The sequence below is a fragment of the Protopterus annectens genome, chromosome 12.part0, assembly GCF_019279795.1.
Source record: "Protopterus annectens isolate FY-2018-M chromosome 12.part0, PAN1.0, whole genome shotgun sequence".
In the NCBI taxonomy this organism is placed as follows: domain Eukaryota; kingdom Metazoa; phylum Chordata; order Ceratodontiformes; family Protopteridae; genus Protopterus; species Protopterus annectens.
In genome coordinates, this window is record NC_056746.1 from 291913765 (window position 1) to 291932750 (window position 18986).

An 18986-nucleotide genomic window follows, 5' to 3' on the forward strand; every position below is an offset into this window, starting at 1 on the left:
AGATTCTCATAACGAACACATGCAAAACACACCTAAACTGGTGGCTCCAAACGTGCAACCTTTCCAAGGGGAGACCATTTGTGCTACCCACGCCTACAGTTACGGTGACCACGGACGCTTCCCTGATAGGGTGGGGGGGCATCTTTCAGGGACAGACAGTCCAAGGCGAATGGACCAATTTAGAGTACAATCTGCACATCAATGTTCTAGAGTTGAGGGCAGTGTTTCTAGCATTGCAACACTTTGCTCCCCTTCTTCCTCTGGGAACTATTGCAGTTCAGACGGACAACATGTCGGTAGTCTGGTACATAAACAAACAAGGGGGAACCAAGTCCTATCAGCTATGCAGAGAGGCCATGAGAATCTGGCAATGGGCGGAGTCCACGGGTCGCTTTCTGATAGCAACGCACATCCCGGGGTCTTCCAACGTCATAGCCGACAGGCTGAGCAGAGCAATTCTCTTACCGCACGAGTGGTCCCTAAAACAGTCAGTTGCGAAAAAGATTTTTCGCACGTGGGGCCAGCCGTCCTGCGATCTGTTTGCGTCTCCAATGAATGCCAAATGCAGGAGCTACTTTGCCCTATTACCCCCTCCATGGGAAGTCCCCAGGGACGCACTGATTCACGATTGGCCCCCGGGACTCCTGTACGCATTTCCTCCCTTCCCCCTGATATCAAAGTTTCTCCAGAAAGCCAAAAACCTACACAGGACAATAATCCTCATTGCCCCATTCTGGCCTCGTCAAATTTGGTTCCCCTTCCTGATGACACACTGCATTCGGGGACCCTGGATCCTGGACCCAGAGCCAGATCTATTGACTCACTCGTCAGGGGCTCCTCACCCCGCGCTTTTGTCCCTCCATCTAGCAACTTGGCTGCTCCATTTCCCAACTTAGCCAGGTCTGATCTTCTTTCGTCTGCAGTTCAGAATATATTAGTGGCTTCTCATAAAGCTTCCACTACTAAAACATATACTAATAAATGGAAGCGATTTGTATTCTGGGCGAATACACAGCAGGTGGATCCTGTTATAGCTCCTTTGAATAAAATATTAGAGTTTTTAACAGACTTGTTCCATCAGGGTGCTTCTCCTGCCACATTAAGAGTTCAATTGGCTGCCATTTCTAATTTCCATGTGGAAGAATGTGGGGCTCCTGTTATGGCCCACAGACTTTGTAAAGCCTTTTTAAAAGGGGCTTTTCATATTAGACCACCAATTAGATCTCCTACGTCACCTTGGAGTCTAAACTTATTGTTATCTAAGTTAATGTTGCCCCCCTTTGAACCAGCTTCCTCTTGCCCATTGAAATTTTTGTCATGGAAGACTCTCTTTTTGGTAGCCATTACATCCGTTAGGCGAGTATCTGAACTTCAAGCTCTCTCCGTTAAACACCCTTATTTGATCTTTCACTCTGACAGAGTTTCTCTTCGCACTAATTCATCCTTCCTTCCTAAAGTTTGTTCTATTAATAATATTAATCAGTCCATTGAATTACCCACTTTCTTCAAGAATCACTCCAATAAAATGGAGTATATGTTGCACAAATTGGATGTTCACAGACAGCTAAGGTTTTACTTGGATAGAACAAAAGATCACAGAAAAACTGATCAACTTTTTGTAGCCTTTGCTGATAACAGAAAAGGAGTAGCGGTTACCAAAAGAACTCTTTCTAAGTGGTTAACGGATTGTATCATCTATGTCTATGATTCTTCAAATCAAACTCTTTTGCACAAACCCAAAGGACATTCAACAAGGTCAGTGTCTACATCCCTGGCTCATGCAGCTCGCCTACCACTAGACGCTATTTGTGCGGCTGCTACTTGGTCTAAGCCACATACATTCATTTCTCATTATAAGGTAGACAAGGTTTCTAGGGACAGAGCAACCTTTGGTTCCACTGTGCTCAAGAACGTCCTTCCGTGAGTTCCTCAGGAACAAGGAGCTAGGGACGCTACCCATGTGTAAGAACAAACGGCGAGATTGAACACTATCACATATAGAAGTTATGTCCTTACCATAACGTTCCATGTGAAGTGTTCATCTCGCCTTTTGTTCTTACATTCCCACCCTCCCGCCCTTAGGAAGAACGTTCAGTTTTGGTGCCTGGCCTGGGGCATTCTGCTTCTGCATTGCAGTTGTTGTGTATATAGTGGACATGTATATATATCTGTATATGTGTATATATATATATATATATATAAACTCTTAGTTCTGTGCATGTGTGATGTAAGCATGAGTGTGCTCTCTCTGACTTCTGGTTTGCTTGCAAACTAGATCTGAGGTAAAGGCAGAGGGGGATTGTGGGTATTAGATTGTCTCGAGCTTCTTCTCGATGCAGAGCTTGCAAGCGGCCGACACGGAGCCGAGGATCGGCTCCGAACCCATGTGTAAGAACAAAAGGCGAGATGAACACTCCACATGGAACGTTATGGTAAGGACATAACTTCTATTTCCAGCTTTCTCCATTTCCACTTTACTGAAAAAAAAATTCTAAGCTTGTTTCACCCCCTTTCCTTTAACAAGTCTAGTCCAGATACAGATTTGCTGTATCCAGGACTGTTTGTAAGCTCCCGAGTCCCCCCTCCTGCTTAGCTAGGGTTAAAGTATTCCTGGCACCATAAAGTGTGCTCTTCCAATTTTCCCTTGTAACTAGCCAGCTTTTTAGTTTTAGCACTCAAATATGTTTCTTTGAGTTCAGCACTTGTTCAGAACTCGTAAGCACTAAATAAGCTACAAATTACTACAGCACTCAACTTTCCTCACTTGTCTAGAGGAAAACAGTTTTTAGTACTTAATAAATAAGCACCTATCCAGGCATGTCTAAAGGTCAGCTCCTGGTGCTTTCCTCCTGTCTACCTGATGAATCTGGGCATCTTGGGGAAATGCAGCAGTTGCCTCATGTACACAGACAACCCTCTCCTCCTACCATCCAACACTACAACCTGTGAGAGATGCACTTATATAGCCAAACTGGAAGCAGAGCTCTCTTCACCGAAGACTGGACTAGAAAGTCAAGAGGAGAAGATAAACACTTGTACCACACCACACATATAGTCCCTCAAAACCTACACCAACAAAACACACACACAGTAGCACAAAACACACACCTACATTCGCGGAGGCTCTCATTAAAAATCTGCCCATACAGCCGAGACCTCCAAAGCAGAAACGCAAGCAACCTCCACCCCCAACACAACCCAAATGATATATTGCCCACAAACTCAATGTGCCACTCAACTACAGCCCATAAGGCAAAACGTATCCAGCACTCTAGTCATAGGTGACTCTATAGTCAGGCACACTGATGTTCCACTCACCAGGCTAAACAAGGAGAAAGTTACTGTCAGCTGCCTGTCGGGTGCCAAGATCTGCCACATAATGCACGCACTCAGGTCACTCCACAGCAACTACAAATATGACTGTCATTGTCCATGTTGGTGTGAGTGACTTGAGACTACCTCCCTGGACTACATGAAAAGAGACATGGAGAACCTCTCCGATCTTGTAGCCCAGGCAGGTATGACCCTAGCCCTGAGTAGCATCCTGCCGTCACCCAGAATACCACCACATTAGAAGGACAAAATGATTGACTTCAACAATTGGCTAAGCTTCTGGTGTCATTCTAAGGGAATCCAGTATCTGTCTGCCTGGGATGACATGATCGACACCACGATGCTTTGCTTTGCCAGAGATGGCCTGTACCTGTCCTTGGGATTCCGGATACTGGCAAAGGCTCTTGCCACCCCTATAGTGCCTTTTTTGGGCAAGGTTCAAATGACAAATTCACCACCCTAACAGGTACAAGAAAGCAAAATCTGAGGGTAATGTTACTCAATGCTAGAATTCTAAACCTCAAAATGCATTCACTGAGGCACTCTTTAAAATGGAGAACATTGACATCTGTGCAGTGACATAGACCTGGTTCAAAGCTCCAGAGAGCACCCCTGCATTACCAGGCTATAATTTATACCACACCATTCGGCCACCTAACCCGGACCAAAACACAAAAGGCGGAGGCGTGTCCATATTCATTAAGGATATCCACACCTCCAGGCGTGTTGCTCAGCATAATGCATCCAGGATTATCCAAGTTCAACTAACTCTGGGCAAGACCGCAATCCAGATTGTAGCTTGCTACAGACCCCCCACCATGCCCTAGGATTCCCACTCCTCAATTCTTGATACACTAGAAAATATATTAGGGTACAACTCAACACCCCCACCATTAACTGGGGAAACTACTCGTGTACCAACTCTTTTGCTCAATGTTTTCTGGAATTCATAAATTCCAACACCTTGGATCAACTTATCCACACCCCCACCAGGGGCAGCAATATCCTAGACCTGGTAATCACCAACATGGACGACCGGTGTTCCACACCAGAGGTCAATTCCTTGTTGGTCAGATCCGACCACAAGCTAATCACCCTAGACGTCCGCATCCTGCCCCCACCCCTCATTAGGGAAACCACCGTAAAAATTTTCTCCAAAGCCAACTTCACGCTTCTTAAGACAGAAGTGGCAAACTTCACAACACCCATGCAGATGGACAATCGAGGTACAACTGCTGAATCCTACACAAATGCACTTTATAAGCACTTGCACGAGTGCATGGATCGTGCTGTCCCTAACAGAACCAAGATGCTATCTTGCAAAAAAAGGAAGCCAATCTGGTGGTCTTCTGCCATAAACAAACTCTACAGCAGAAGAAAAAAACTGTTGCAAAAAAAAGAGTAAAATTCCATGATTGGAGGAACTTCCTAGTCAGCCTCAGTAAGAAGCTGAGATCCCTCATAAACTCCTACAAAGCTAGTTTTGAAAACAAAATTGCCACTGATTCTAAAGACAGCTACAAAGCATTCTATAGCTATGTCAAGAATCTCAATGGCAACACTCAGCTCTGCTCTGAGTTACAGCACAATAGCACTAAATATATGGAACCAACTGATATTGCCAACATCCTGGCAAATGGGTTCAGTGCTAACTTTAAAAGGGCCCATCTCTATACTGGAAGAATGCAAAGTTCCTGTAATCACGGCTGCACAGGTAAAAACCTCATTCTCCAAAGCCAAGGACACAGCATCCATGGGCCCTGACAACATCCCAGGCTGCCTTCTACACAAACTACAGAATGAACTGGCACCCTACCTAAGCACGATGTTCACTTATAGCCTCACCTCAGCCTTTGTGCCCATTGAATGGCGCGCCGCGACGGTTATCCCACTCCACAAAGGGGGAGCCACGACAGGCCCCGGGAACTACCACCCCATTAGCCTGACAAGCCTGGTCTGCAAGGCCATGGAACGTATCACCATGGAACTCCTAAACAAAGACATTGGAGCTCTCCAAACTCTGGATTCCACACAGTTCGGGTTTGTAAAAGACAGATCGTGTCTCCTAAACCTGATAGACGTCTTTGAAGTAGTCACCAAAGCCATAGATGAGGGTAAGGTGGTTCACACAGCCTATCTAGATCTCGCCAAGGTGTTCAACACCATCCCCCACTCTGGTATTATAGATAAACTCACTAAACTAGGTATAAATCCCTACGTCACAAGATGGATTGCCAACTGGCTTACTGACAGAAACCCACACTGTGAAAGTAGCAGACTCCAAATCACACTTCAGAGCAGTGACAAGTGTAGTACCACAGGGTTCAGTCCTGGGTACTCTCCTGTTTGGTATCAACTTCTCTGAAGTACAGGCTAACACAGAAGGTCTTTGGCTAACGAAGTTCGCAGATGACTGCAAACTAGAAGCCATAATCGAAACTCCTAACAATGTGGACATCCTACAAAAGGGCCTCACTGAGACATATGCCTGGTGTCAAAGCCATGGCCTCGAGCTCAATGCCAAAAAGTGCATTGTCATCCCCTTTGGTAAAAACCCCGTACCCATGAACTACAACATAGGCGGTAGTCTACTTAACACCGGAAGTGTGAGGAGACCTCAGGACACAGGTGAACAGTAGTCTCTCCTTTGATAATCACATTGCCACAGTGATCAGGAAATCCTTCTGTGTGGCACACCTCATCACAAAAGGTTTCTCATCCAGAAAAAAGAGGTCATTGTTCCCCTCTACTCATCATTCATTAGACCCATTATAGCGTACAACCCCCCTTTTGGTATGTACCTCACAAGACATCTACAACAACTGGAAAGGCCGCAGAAATATACCTCACAAAGAGGATTATGGGCCTCAAACAGATGCCCTACACAGACTGTCTCAGAAAACTCCAGCTTTACTCAGTCGCATATCGCCTACTCAGAGGCGATGTCTGCCTAACATACAAAGCTATGTCAAACCCAAAGCTGTTGGACATGTTTCACTTAAAGAAATCCCAATCCCTTTGAGCTACACACTCTAGGGACCTAAACCTTGTCACCACAATAAACAGAACATGCTGGAGGGATAGATTCCTGTCCCAGAGACTTCCCATACTCTGGAACAGACTACCTATCTGTCAAACCGAGCTCCTCATTAGCACTCTTCAAGAAAAATCTTGATGATTGGATGGGAAATAGGAAATTCACCCCGGGGATCACTTCTGTGGCTCTGCTTGACAGGGGCACAGGAAAATAATTTTCTTGGGTGGCAAAAGCCAGGGTACCTTTTTGGCTAGGCTTATATAGGCCCTAGAGCCAATAGCCTAGTACCTATGTATGAAGCATTTTCCACCCCCCCCCCGGTAAACAGTTCCTTACCAGATGTCCCACCTGGTCAAAAGGACTGTGCAACACGAGATTCTCTCATTGCTAGGAAAAAGTCATCCAAGAGGTCCGCACAGACCAAATTGGGTCTGGAACTTACTCAAGATACTTTTTTTTCCTAAGAAAGACAGTTGAGTGGAGATCCATTCTATATCTCAGCAAGCTAAACAAAGCCATGAATAAGTCAAAGTTCTGGATGGTCACTCTGCAGACAATATTTCCTTTTTATCGAGAAAGATTATTGGATGTGTTCAATAGATCTCCAGGATGCATACTACCATATAAAGATGGACAGGCAATCCAGGAGACATGTACGCTTTCGGCTAGGAGCCAGTTGTTATCAATTTCGAGCTTTGCCCTTTGGTCTCAGTACAGCCCCCAGAGTGTTCACAAAATGCATGGCAGTGGTCACGGCTCATTTGAGACGTCAGGGATCCTGGGTGTTTCCATACCTAGATAACTGGCTTCGCCACCATCAAGCATCTACTACTATGGGTGAGAGACGAAACAATGTCACTTTGCACCAGACTAGGCATCACAGTAAATTTTAAAAAATCTGTCTGGTCATCTCAGCATATTACCTTCTTAGGTGCAGAATTGGATTCAAGAAATATGACAGCAAAGCTTACCCCAGACAGAATACAGTCCCTTCATCAGCAAGTCAGAGTTTTGATATCAGAGAAGAAAGTTCAGGCCAAATGTGCTGCAAGTTCTGGGTACGATGGCAGCAGCTGTTCTTCTAGTTCTCCAAGCACGGCTACACATGAGGGTCCTTCAGTGGTTACTATTTGCTCAGTGGTCAATGCAAGATCTTCCCTCTTTCACATCAGATTATCATCACGGATTCTTGCAAAAAAGATGTCCTTTGGTGGCTGCAGACAGACCAGTTTTATCAGGGCTGCCCTCTCGTTTTTCCCCAACCGAATGCAGTACTGACCAAGGATGCTTCCCAGATCGGATGGGGGGCATTATCTGGGGATGACAGTCCAAGGCCTATGGCAAGAACACGATAGCCACTTTCACATCAACGTCCTGGAGATGAGAGCGGTGCTGTGGGCATTGCAGGCATTTCAGGACTCTACCCACAGGGACAGTTGCAATTCAGACAGACAATATGTCAGTAGTGTGGTATATAAACAAGCAGCGAGGAACCACATGTTTGTCGGGAGGCACAACGTGTTTGGCAATGGGCTATCATTTCTCAACGTTTTCTGATAGCAACACACATCCCAGGGAAATCCAACGTGATAGCGGACAAACTCAACAGAGCTATTCTGTTGTCTCACGAGTGGTCCCTGAAGACTGAGATTGTGGAAAAGATCTTTCAAAAATGGGGTCAGCCTTGCTGCGACCTTTTCGCCACGTCCATGAATGCCAAATGCAGCAACTACTTTGTCCTCATTTCCCCTCTGGGGAAGTCACCCAGGGATGTACTGGTTCACGATTGGCTCTCGGGACTTCTCTATGCTTTTCTCCCTTTTCATTTAATTCACAAAGTATTGCAGAAAGCCAGCTCATCAAAAAACTATGATCCTCATTGCTCCTTACTGACCTTGACAAGTTTGGTTCCCCTTTCTTTGGACTCGTATGCTGGAGCAACCTTGGATTTTGGATCCAATTCCAGACCTCTTGACCCACTCTTCGGGGGTGTTCCATCCATCTATCCGAACCCTCAAGTTGACAGCATGGCTGCTCCATTTCCACACTTAGCCAGGTGTTACTCCCTTTCCCCTGCAGTGAGTCATATTTTCTCCTTATCCCACAAACCGTCCATGTGGAGACTGTATTCCAGTAAGTGGAAGAGATTTTCATGCTGGGTTGCTGGACAGAACATAGAACCTTTTACAGCTCCTATTACTGCAATTGTGGAATTTCTTTTTAAACTTTTTGACGAAGGAGCTGCAGCAGTTACCATCAAGAGTTCAGTTGGCAGTCATTTCTAATTTCCATACTGGAGAAATGGGGAGTTCCTATTATTTCAAATAGGTTGTGTAAAGCTTTCCTCAAAGGTACTTTTCTTCTAAGATCCCCAATCAGAGAAACCCCAGTTCCTTGGGATCTGCATTTCATTCTAACCTTGCTGATTTTACCATCCTTTCAGCCCGCATCATCTTGTGATTTGAAGTATTTGTCATGGAAGAGTCTCTTTTTAGTTCATAGGTAGGTACTAGGCTATCTGCCCGAGGGCATTTATAAGCCTAGCCAGAGTCTGTCGGCTTTTGCCGCCCCATTGATTAATTAACTGATCTCTGTCAAGCAGAGCCAATGAAGTGATCCCAGGAGTGTATTTTCTGTTACCCATCCACTCGTCAAGGTTTCTCTTGAGTGTTAGTGAGGGGCTCTGCCTGATGTAATTTGGAATTTTGTTCCACAGCATGGGGAGTCTCTATGACAGGAATCTATCCCTCCAGCATGTTCTATTTATTGTTGTGGTGAGGTTTAGCTCACTAGATCGCGTGGCTCGCAAGTGACTTGGATTTCTTTAGGTGGAGCATGTCCATCAATTCTGAGTTGGACATGGCTTTGTAAGTCAGGCAGAGATCACCTCTGAGCAAGTGATATGCCACTGAGTACAGCCAGAGTTTTTTCAGTTGGGCTGCATAGGACATATGTTTGAGACCAATGATCCTCTTGGTGAGGTACGTTTGTGGTCTTTCCAGCTGTTGGAAGTGTCTCATGAGGTACATCCCAAATGGGGCAATGTACTCTGTTGGGTCTAATGAGTGACGAGCAGAGGGGCACTATAACCTCTTTATTTCTAGATGCGAACCCTTTAGTAATTAGATGGACCACATAGAAGGATTTCCTAACTACTTTGGCAATATGATTGTCAAAGGAGAGATTACTGTCTGCCTGGGTCCCCAGATTTCTTATTACCTCTTCTGTATTAAGGGGGCTGCCACCTATGTGGTAATTTGTGGGTGTTTTGTTTTTCCCAAACTGGATGACTATGCATTTTTTGGCATTTAGCTTGAGGCCATGACTTTGACACCAGTTGTCTGTCTCAGTAAGGCCCTTTTTGGAGGATGTCCGTGTCAGCTGGAGAGTCAGATATGGCTCCCAGTTTGCAGTCATCGGTGAACTTGGTTAGCCATAGTCCTCCTGTGTTTGCCTGTATGTCTGAGAAGTATATGCAGAACAGTAGGGGTCCCAGGACTGAGCCTTGCGGGCACCACTTGTGACTGGTCTATAGTTGGACCTGGATCCCGCTATTCTTACCGTGTGAGTTCTGTCTGTAAGCCAGTTGGCAACCCATCTCATGACGTAGGGGTTTATATGCAGGCTGGTGAGTTTTTCGGTAATACCTGAGTGGAAAATGGTGTCGAAAGCCTTGGCGAGGTCAAGGTAGGCTGCGTGAACCACCTTTCCCTTGTGTATGGGCTTTGGTGACTGTCTCGAAGAAGTCAGCCAGGTTTAGTAGGCATGATCTGCCCTTAACAAAGCCAAACTGGGTCGGGTCAAGTGTTTGGAGGTTCCCAATGTCTTTGTTAATAAGTTCCATGATGATGCACTCCATAGCCTTGCAGACCAGGCTAGTCAGGCTTATGGGGCGATAGTTTCCAGGGTTAATTGTGGCCCCTCCTTTGTGGAGAGGGATAACCATTGCTGTGCGTCATAATCCCTGCCAGAAGGGTATCGGAACTACAAGCTCTTTCTGTTCATACCCCTTATATCATTTTTCACAAGGATAGGGTATCCTTGAGAACTAATCCCTTGTTTCTCCCAAAAGTCTGTTCAGAGAATAATATAAACCAATCCATTGAATTGCCGGTATTTTTTCCAAACTACAGTGACAAGGCAGAATATAAACTGCATCAGTTGGATGTACATATACACACACACACACACACACACACACATATGTGTGTGTGTGTTTGTATGTGTGTTTTTTTTTTTTTCTGGCATACTGATTTGGGTTGGTCTAAATCTCTTGCATGCAAACAAGATCTGGGGATGTGGCCCAGAGCATGATGGGATAAGGGTTAGCCTCGAGCCAGTGTAATCTTTCAAGCTTTAGTATTCGGCCGAGTCGGAGCCGAGATCGGCTCCGAACCCAACCTGCAAAAATGTAGGCGAGATGGATAGTAAAAATGGAACATTATGGTAAGTGCATAACTTCTTAATTTTAACCTTTCCTGACTGTGCCAATTCGAAAGAGTTAGCAGATTTACTGCACTCTACTTGTCAAGTGGCTGAACACTCATTACACTGTGGATATGACCCCCTAGAAGCCTTAAGCAAGGCAGCAGTGTCAGGATCTGTCAGTAGGAGACATGCATAGTTGAAGGAACAAACCTCTCCCTGATCATGTCAAATCTAAATTATTTGATGCACCCTTGGATAAGGACTGCTTGTTTGGAGTAAAAGCAGAAGTGCTTAAAAAGTTGGAAGACATAGGAAAATCTATGCAAACAGTAAAAGATTTTCTTCAGGTACAACCTCCTAGGTTCAGTAGGAATTTTCCCTCAAAACACTGGTCCTTTCCTGCACCTAGCAGACATGGGGCAAGGTAAACCACGCAGGGACAGACCACCCAGACTCCTCTTCCAGGGACAGCATAGAATCAAACAGTGGACCACTTCCATTCCAAAGGCAGGGAGTTCTAAGCCATCCTTCTATGGCAAAAACTCTCAATGACTCCCTCTCCCCCCTCTACCCTCTTTTCACTCACCAAAAACTAGGAGGAAGGCTCTCCCTCTACCAAGAAAATTGGCTTTCTGTAACAAAGAGCCAATGGGTCTTAAAGATCATTTTTCAGGGGTACAAATTCTCCTTCAACTAACTCCCAATTCCAAGAGGGTACCTAGACTTACCTCCAAATCAGTGGGCAGAGGCATTGAAACAAGTCCAAACTCTCATATCCCAAGGGGCAGTAGAACATGTCCCCTCAGATCCAACAGGCAAAGGCTTTTATTCCAGACTATTCCTTGTTCGCAGAAAAGAGGGCACTTGGCGCCCCATCTTGGATCTGTCCATTCTGAACACCTTCCAGGCGGTCCCCAAATTCAAAATGCTAACTTTACAGCAGCTGCTTGCCTATCCTGACAAAAAATGCTTGATTAGTTACCCTAGATCTAAAAGATGCCTACCTCCACATCCCCATTAGGGAATCCTGCAGGAAATTCCTTCGCTTTAGAGCAAGCTCACAAAACTTTCAGTTCTTTGCACTACCCTTTGGCTTACCTACTGCTCCCAGGGTATTCACCAAATGCTTAGCCCTGGCCATAGCCTTTTGCAGACAGAAAAATATACAAATTTACCCTTATCTGGATGACTGCCTCATTCAGACAGATTGCAAATAAAAGCTCTTCAAGGACCTCCTCTTTGTCAAAACCCTCCTAACCTCCTAAGGGTACGCCTTCAATGAGAAGAAATCAAGAAACCAAGAAGGCAAACACCCTCCAGGAAGATCATTTTCTTGGCAGCACTGCTGGACACAGCATCCCAAATGGCCTTCCTATCCTCCGAAAAGCAGAGCTTCCTGCCTCTCTATTTTACCCAGCTGGCTTCCAGAAGTCACCTCACTGCGAGGAAGTTCCTGCAAGCCTTGCAGTACATGGCATCTTGCATCCTTTTAATTCCTCTGGCCAGGCTTCATATGAGAAAACTTAAGTGGTACCTAAAGAACCTTTGGTGTCAGCACTCTCAACCTCTAAAGACCTCTCTACCTCTGATCCCCTGTATAAGGGCAGAGTTTCTCTTGTGGGCAATGGCCTGTGCCCAGAACAAGGGTCTTTCCTTCACCCTCTGCCCAATCGGGCAGGCCAATACCACCAGCACCTCAGACATATCTTGGGGCGCTCACCTAGAAGACAGGTGGACCCAAGATCTTTGGGATGCCCAGCACCTTCCCTTATACATCAACCAGAAGGAAATGATGGCAGTACAAAAGGCTCTGACATCCTTCAAACCCCATCTCATGCCAGGGGTTCTCCTTATCAAAACAGACAACACCACAGTAATGTGGCACATCAACAAACAGGGAGGGACCTAATCTTACCCTCTGTTCAGGCTAGCCGTGAACCTCTTGCTGATGGCCTCTTCCATGGGACTACACCTGATAGCAAAATACCTACCAGAGATCAACAACACCCTGGCATATCACTTAAGCAGAAACTTACTGGACCCCCACGAATGTCAGCTCCACAGAAAAATAATTTTACAAATCACTCAGGCGTGGGGGGACTCCGGAGGTGGAGCTCTGTGCTTCGCATCTCAAACATCAGCTGAAAAAATTCTGTACCAGGAAGTATCACCATCTAGCGTGGAAGGTGGATTACTTGCCTTCCCCTACAACACACTCTCTGTGTATGCATTCCCTCCTCTGCCTCTTATTCCCAAGGTACTGATCAAAATAAGGAAGGAGAGACCAAAGGCCAACCTCATTGCTCCAGATTGGCCCAGACAACATTGGTACCACTTACTGCGCAGCCTTTCCTTACAGCCTCCCAGGCAGCTTCCCCTGATCTCAGACCTCTTAACTCAGGTGGGGTGGGGATCCCGCACCCAGACTTGCAGACTCTCAAACTATCAGCATGGCTGGTACTCTAAAGGCAAACAAGGAGCCCTTGTTAAGCAAACAGGTCCTAAACCTTATCGCAGAGGCCAGAAGGCCCAGCACCAGAAAATCTTATGCAGGAAAATGGAAAAGATTCTGCTTCTGGAGCCAGTCCAGAGGGGGCAGTACCTCACAACCTTCTATTCTATCCCTCTTATCCTGGACTACCTAACGGAGGTATTTAATAGTTGCCTCCTCTTCTCCTCTGATAAAATCCACTCATCAGCCATTTCAGCTCATTTTGATACAGAACAGCCCATTTTCCCATCGTTTGATTAAATAGTTCCTCAGAGGGGCTTCTAATATCAGACCTCCTAGAAGGCCACCCACTCCAGCCTGGGACCTGAATTATGTTTTGGAAAAACTAACTTTATCACCCTTTGAACCTGCTGCTTCAGGAGAACTAAGATAACTCTCCTGGAAGACTGCTTTTCTCCTAGCTATCACCTCAGCCAGAAGGGTTTTAGAACTTCGTGCACTGATGGCCGTTGAGCCCTTCATTATCTTCCATGCAGACAGGGTCTCCCTGAGAACTAATCCCTCATTTATGCCCAAGGTGGTATCTAATGTAACTCTCAACCAGGCCATAAATCTACCCACCTTCTTTCCAAACCCTCAAAACAAGTGGGAAAGAATTCTGCACTCAGTAGACATGCACAGACAGCTCATATACTATCTGGACCATACAAAACCCTTCAGGAAAACAGACCAACTACTTGTCAGCTTTGCCCCAGGGGCAGAGGGGAAGCCCATTTCCAAACAAGTCATTTCCAAATGGATATCACACTGTATCCATTTATGCTACAAATTGCATGGGAATCCCCCCTCCAAGTCTATTCGAACCCATTCCTCTAAGGCAGCATCCACTTCCACAGCATTCCTTAGAGGGGTTCCCACCAGAGACATCCTGGAAGCTGCCAACTGGACTTCTGTCCATATGTTTACCAAGCATTTCCACCTACCTCTATTCCCTAAGGCTAGGGCAGGGTTTGCCTCTGTAGTTCTGCAGGGCATGCTGACCCATTCCTAGTTATCTTACTAATACTACCACCCCTCTCCTCAGCTTTGGGAATCCTCCCACAGGTGGTGAGTGCAACAGTGAAACACGAAGAACATAATACAGTTGTGTACACTTACCATAAATGTAGATATTTGAGTGTTTTCACTGTTGCAGTCCTGGTTTCCCACTCTCTTTCTCCCTTGCATCTTCTTTTTTTAGGGAGATAAGTTTCTAACAGTGGCTTTTTGCCACCAGGATGACTCTGGTATTTGGGCTGGCCAAGGTTTACCACATCAGGGATGGCCCACAGGTGATGACTGCAACAGTGAATACACTCGAACATCTGCATTTATGGTAAGTGTACACAGCTGTACTTTTTCCACTCTGCTAGAATGAAGCCTGTACTTAGGCTGTGGTTGAATATGGTGCTCAATGGCGAGGCTAGTTCTTGCTGGAGATGTTGCAGATTGCAGCCTGGGGCACTATACGCTCCCATGGAAGTTGTGTTCTTTGCCTTGCCTAGGGCCTTTAACACTTGGTCTACAGATATGTGAGGTGTGGGGCAAATATCGGGGATGTCAAATGGGCCTTTGGGGGGGGGGGGACATGGAGGTGAAGTTTGCTCTGAACCTGTTTGCTAGCAGGTTGGCCAAGTCAGCAGGACCAGTGTAAGTGGGACCGTTGAGAACTAATTTGGAGCACACCTTGGCTTTACCATAGAGGTTTCTGATGCAACTGAAAAAGGCTTTGTGGTTAGCCTTTGTTTTGGGGGCTAGTTTTGATTCCTCCATTCATGAGTGCATTTGAGCAGGAATAGTTCACCCAGTTTATGGTGGGGTAGTTGAAGTCACCAAGGAGCGCAGGGTGTTAGGGGGTGCCTTGATGGACTCAAGTAGGTCCAGGTAGGAGGAGTGGGTGTCCTGAGTCATGGGGGAGGGGTCTTTAGCTGGCTATAACTTGGATGGGTGTCCTGCCAATTGTCAATTGCACCTGGAAAAGTTCTAGTGCATCATGCTGGCAAACCCGTCTGGAGATGTCCTTGTCTTCAATGAAAATCAATACTTCACCACGTTTAGTCTTCCTGACCTCATTTTGGGATCGGAATGTGTGGAATGAGGTATAATCTGGTAAGGTAGGGTGCTCTCTGCAACCATGAACCACGTTTCCGTGACTGTACAGATGTCAGCATCTTACAGTGCTAGGAGAGCCACCAGTGAGTCCATTTTCAGGTTAAAAGGCTCCTAGCGTTAAGCAGCATGATCTTCAATTTGCTTTCTGGACAGATTTTTATGTTGGAAGATTTGTCTGTGGGACGTTGCTTAAAAAAGGCACAATGGGGGAGGCAAGAGCCTTGGCCAGAATCCTGAATCCCAGGGGTGACAAGTGGAGGCCTTCTCAGGCAAAATATCGAGGCCTGTCAACCATGTCATCCCAGGCAGACAGATACCGGATCCCCTTGGAATGACACCAAAAACTAAGCCAATTGTTGACGTCCGTTATTTTTTGTTGGTATTGTGGTATCATTCTTGGTGAAGGTAGGATACTGCTTAGGGCTAGGGTCATACCTGCCTGGCACACATGAGAACTCAATCATGTCTTTCTTCATATAGTCCAGGGAGGTACGTCTCAAATCATTCACATCAACATGAACAATGACAGAGTCATACTTTTACCTGTTGTGGAGAAACTTAAGTGCGTTCGTGATGTGGCATATTCTGGCACCTGACAGACAACTGACCATGATCTTCTCCTTGTCGAGCCTGATGAGAGAGATGCCGGTGTATCTCACATTTGAGTCGCCAATAACTAGTTTGTTTAGTTTAATGTTATGCTTTATGGGTTGTATGAGTTTATTATTATGCCTTATTGAGCTGTGTTTGAGTCAGTGGTGTGTTGTCTGCTGTCTGTGATATGCTTTTTCCAAGTCTAGGAATGCACAGTTGGACTCTTTCCTTATTTCTAGCTTCTTCTCAACTGTCTAACTGCAGACATTGGGTCTGTTGTGCTGCATTCTGATTTGAATCCACACTGCTCATTTCCCATCTTGCTTTCTTCTACACTTAATATTTATCAATCCCCCTCTCCAGAACTTTCATGCAATGTGATGGGAGTTTGATACCTCTGTACTGTCCACAGTTGTGAATGTTCCCTTTGTTCTGTAACTGTGACACTAGTATGCTTATTATCTAATCCTCTGTGGTGTGCCTTTCTTTCACCATACTACTGAGAAGTACCCAAAGGAGCCCTTTCTCAACCAACATCTTGATCATCTCTGCTGTAACATCATCTGAGCCTACTGTTTTCTGACTTCTTTTTCTTTATTTCTGATGTTCTTCGTGTTTCCCTGTTGCAGTCATCGCATTTGAGTTATCCATGCCAAGGTAGCCCTCAGTCGGCCCGAATACCAGAGGCTTAGTATTTCTGTGTCGGTTGCTGTCGCTCCAGGACTGATGTCAGGCCGTCAGTGGTATAAAATAAGGCAGCCGATGCCATTACATCAGTCTTTCTTGCCGAGGAGCCCGAAGTAGAAGCAGTGTGCACGAGTGCCAGTCGGCCGCTACCTGAGTTTTTCATTTCCGAATTGAAGTTGAAGTCTTCTAAAGCTAAGTACCCTATTGGCGATCATTTTTTCTTGCTCTAACCAATGTCAGAAAAAGTTAACAATTGTCTCACCTGTGGAAAGCAAATACCACACCGCGACTTTCATTTTTACTGCGTCACTTAGGCCCAGACCACAACGTCCCCCGCTGTCGCTTTTGTGCTTTGTTCAGCGCAAGAAGTAGACGTCGTCCACCCCTTTATGTAGCTAGATATTTTCACTCTCGGTCCTCAAATTCCGATATGGCTTCAGTAAGCCATCCCACAACAGATCTTCCAAAAAAACTTAACGATAAAGACAGACCGCACAGGTCCAAAACTGCCGATGATGCTTCCGTTAAGCTAGTCGTCAGCTCTCCGGTCCTCAGTGAGGTGCTTTCGCAGCCCCTGATGCCCGCTTCTGTGGATTCGCATGCCACTATCAAGACCCTTTCAGAGTCCGGTATGCTGGGAGACTCTTCGACTAAGGATCCTGCGGATGTCTCTACCTTGGATTGGTCCGGAGCCACTGTGTAGGCACCGGCTTCCGAGGAAGTACTCCGCACTACCGATACTCGACACAGACCCACGACTTCTTTCGCGTCTACAGTTCCTTCGAAAACTACAGAATTTCTAAGGCCCAGGGTACGAACTACACCCAAAAATCCAACGACCCAAGCTCAGGCACCTGCTTCCTTGCCTCAGTCTCAAATGCTTAAAATGGTAGAAGACCTTCTAATGCTTATCAGGGGAAGCCAGGCTACCCCTTCCAAAAGAAAGAGATTTGTCCCCAGTAGTTTTATCAGCAGTCACCCTATGCATGTAAAGAAAGGCTTAGTTAAGTGCCAACTTGTCAGATTGGCTCGTATGGTCACCAGAGATGACTAATTTTTTGTCCATTGCAATAAACTCATTGACATGTTTAGGTCTCATGAATATCCATCGGAGTTGCTAGAGAATTTTTTGAATGAAATCTGCATTAAAAGAGAGAAGGGTATTATAGTACCAGTTTTGAATTACAGCAAGGAGAGCTCCATGGGTGTCCACCAAAGAGACTGTATTTTAGAGAATGGGGACTTTAAATGTTCCTTTATTACTAGATTTACAGTGGATTATCAGTTTCTAATATCCTGAACAAGAATTGGCACATTTTCCACGGTTTTGATGCAATTATTGACAAACTAGGTCCAAGACCAAGTATAGTCTATAGGAGAGGGTTCACTTTTAAACAGCCTAATGGCTATCAGTCCTTTACACGGAGGGCCTTTGGGTTTGAAAAGATGTGGGTTTTGTTTCCAATGTTCTTTAATGAAATAAACAGACTAGGTCAAAGTTAACAATACCTTGATAAAGTTAACCAGGACATTCACTTGTAATACACTGGGGGGTAGTATATGCTGCTTTATGTGAAGAATGCACTGTTTTTTATATAGGGAAAACCAAAAGAAAGTTTAAGTAGAGAATGTATGAGCATGCCAGGGAGATAAAAAAAAAAATGGAACACTAATAGTGCTTTATTTCGACATATAGAAAACCACCCATCCCATAGTTTCAGATTTGTCATTATTGAAAAAATACTTCAGGATCCCAATGGTTGGACCATGGGAGGACAAACTAGATTTTAGAGAGCTTTGTTGGCAAATCAAGCTAAATACACTAACCAAACCTGGTTTGAATGATTGTATTAGTCTAACCAGTTATTTGAAATTGTGTTCTTACAAGGTTTAAAACAAAATGTCAGTATTTAGAGACAGGTTTTTAAAAACTAAGTTCATATACATGCATACATTGTGATTTACATGTTTTAATTATAGTTACTAGGTTTATATATTATTGTTATAAATGTATATCAGTGTGATTTTATTTAGATATTTAATATGGTTGGGTTTTCATTGAGTTATTTTATCACATGATTTGACTGTGAGGTTTTTAAACGTGATTTTTCAATATGGCTGTATTCTGAAGAAGTCTTTGATATACGCTGACGAAAGCGCTAAAAAAAGCTGTGTTTTACGCAAGGTTGGGGTTTTGTCTGGAATTGGCCTTTGATTAATGTTTCATGCTTGTTCTTGGTTTGTGAAGTTCTAGATGTTATACGTGAGGCCAGATGCCCCAACACTAAAAAGTCTTATGCTGAC

At 45.1% G+C, this 18986-nt stretch overlaps 1 protein-coding gene across 1 annotated transcript in view; it reads left to right on the forward strand.

The window, feature by feature from the left end:
• CPSF4 (cleavage and polyadenylation specific factor 4) overlaps positions 1 to 18986 on the forward strand; it is an 878803-nt gene that overhangs the window by 515694 nt on the left and 344123 nt on the right. The gene's annotated exons all lie outside the window — the stretch shown is intronic.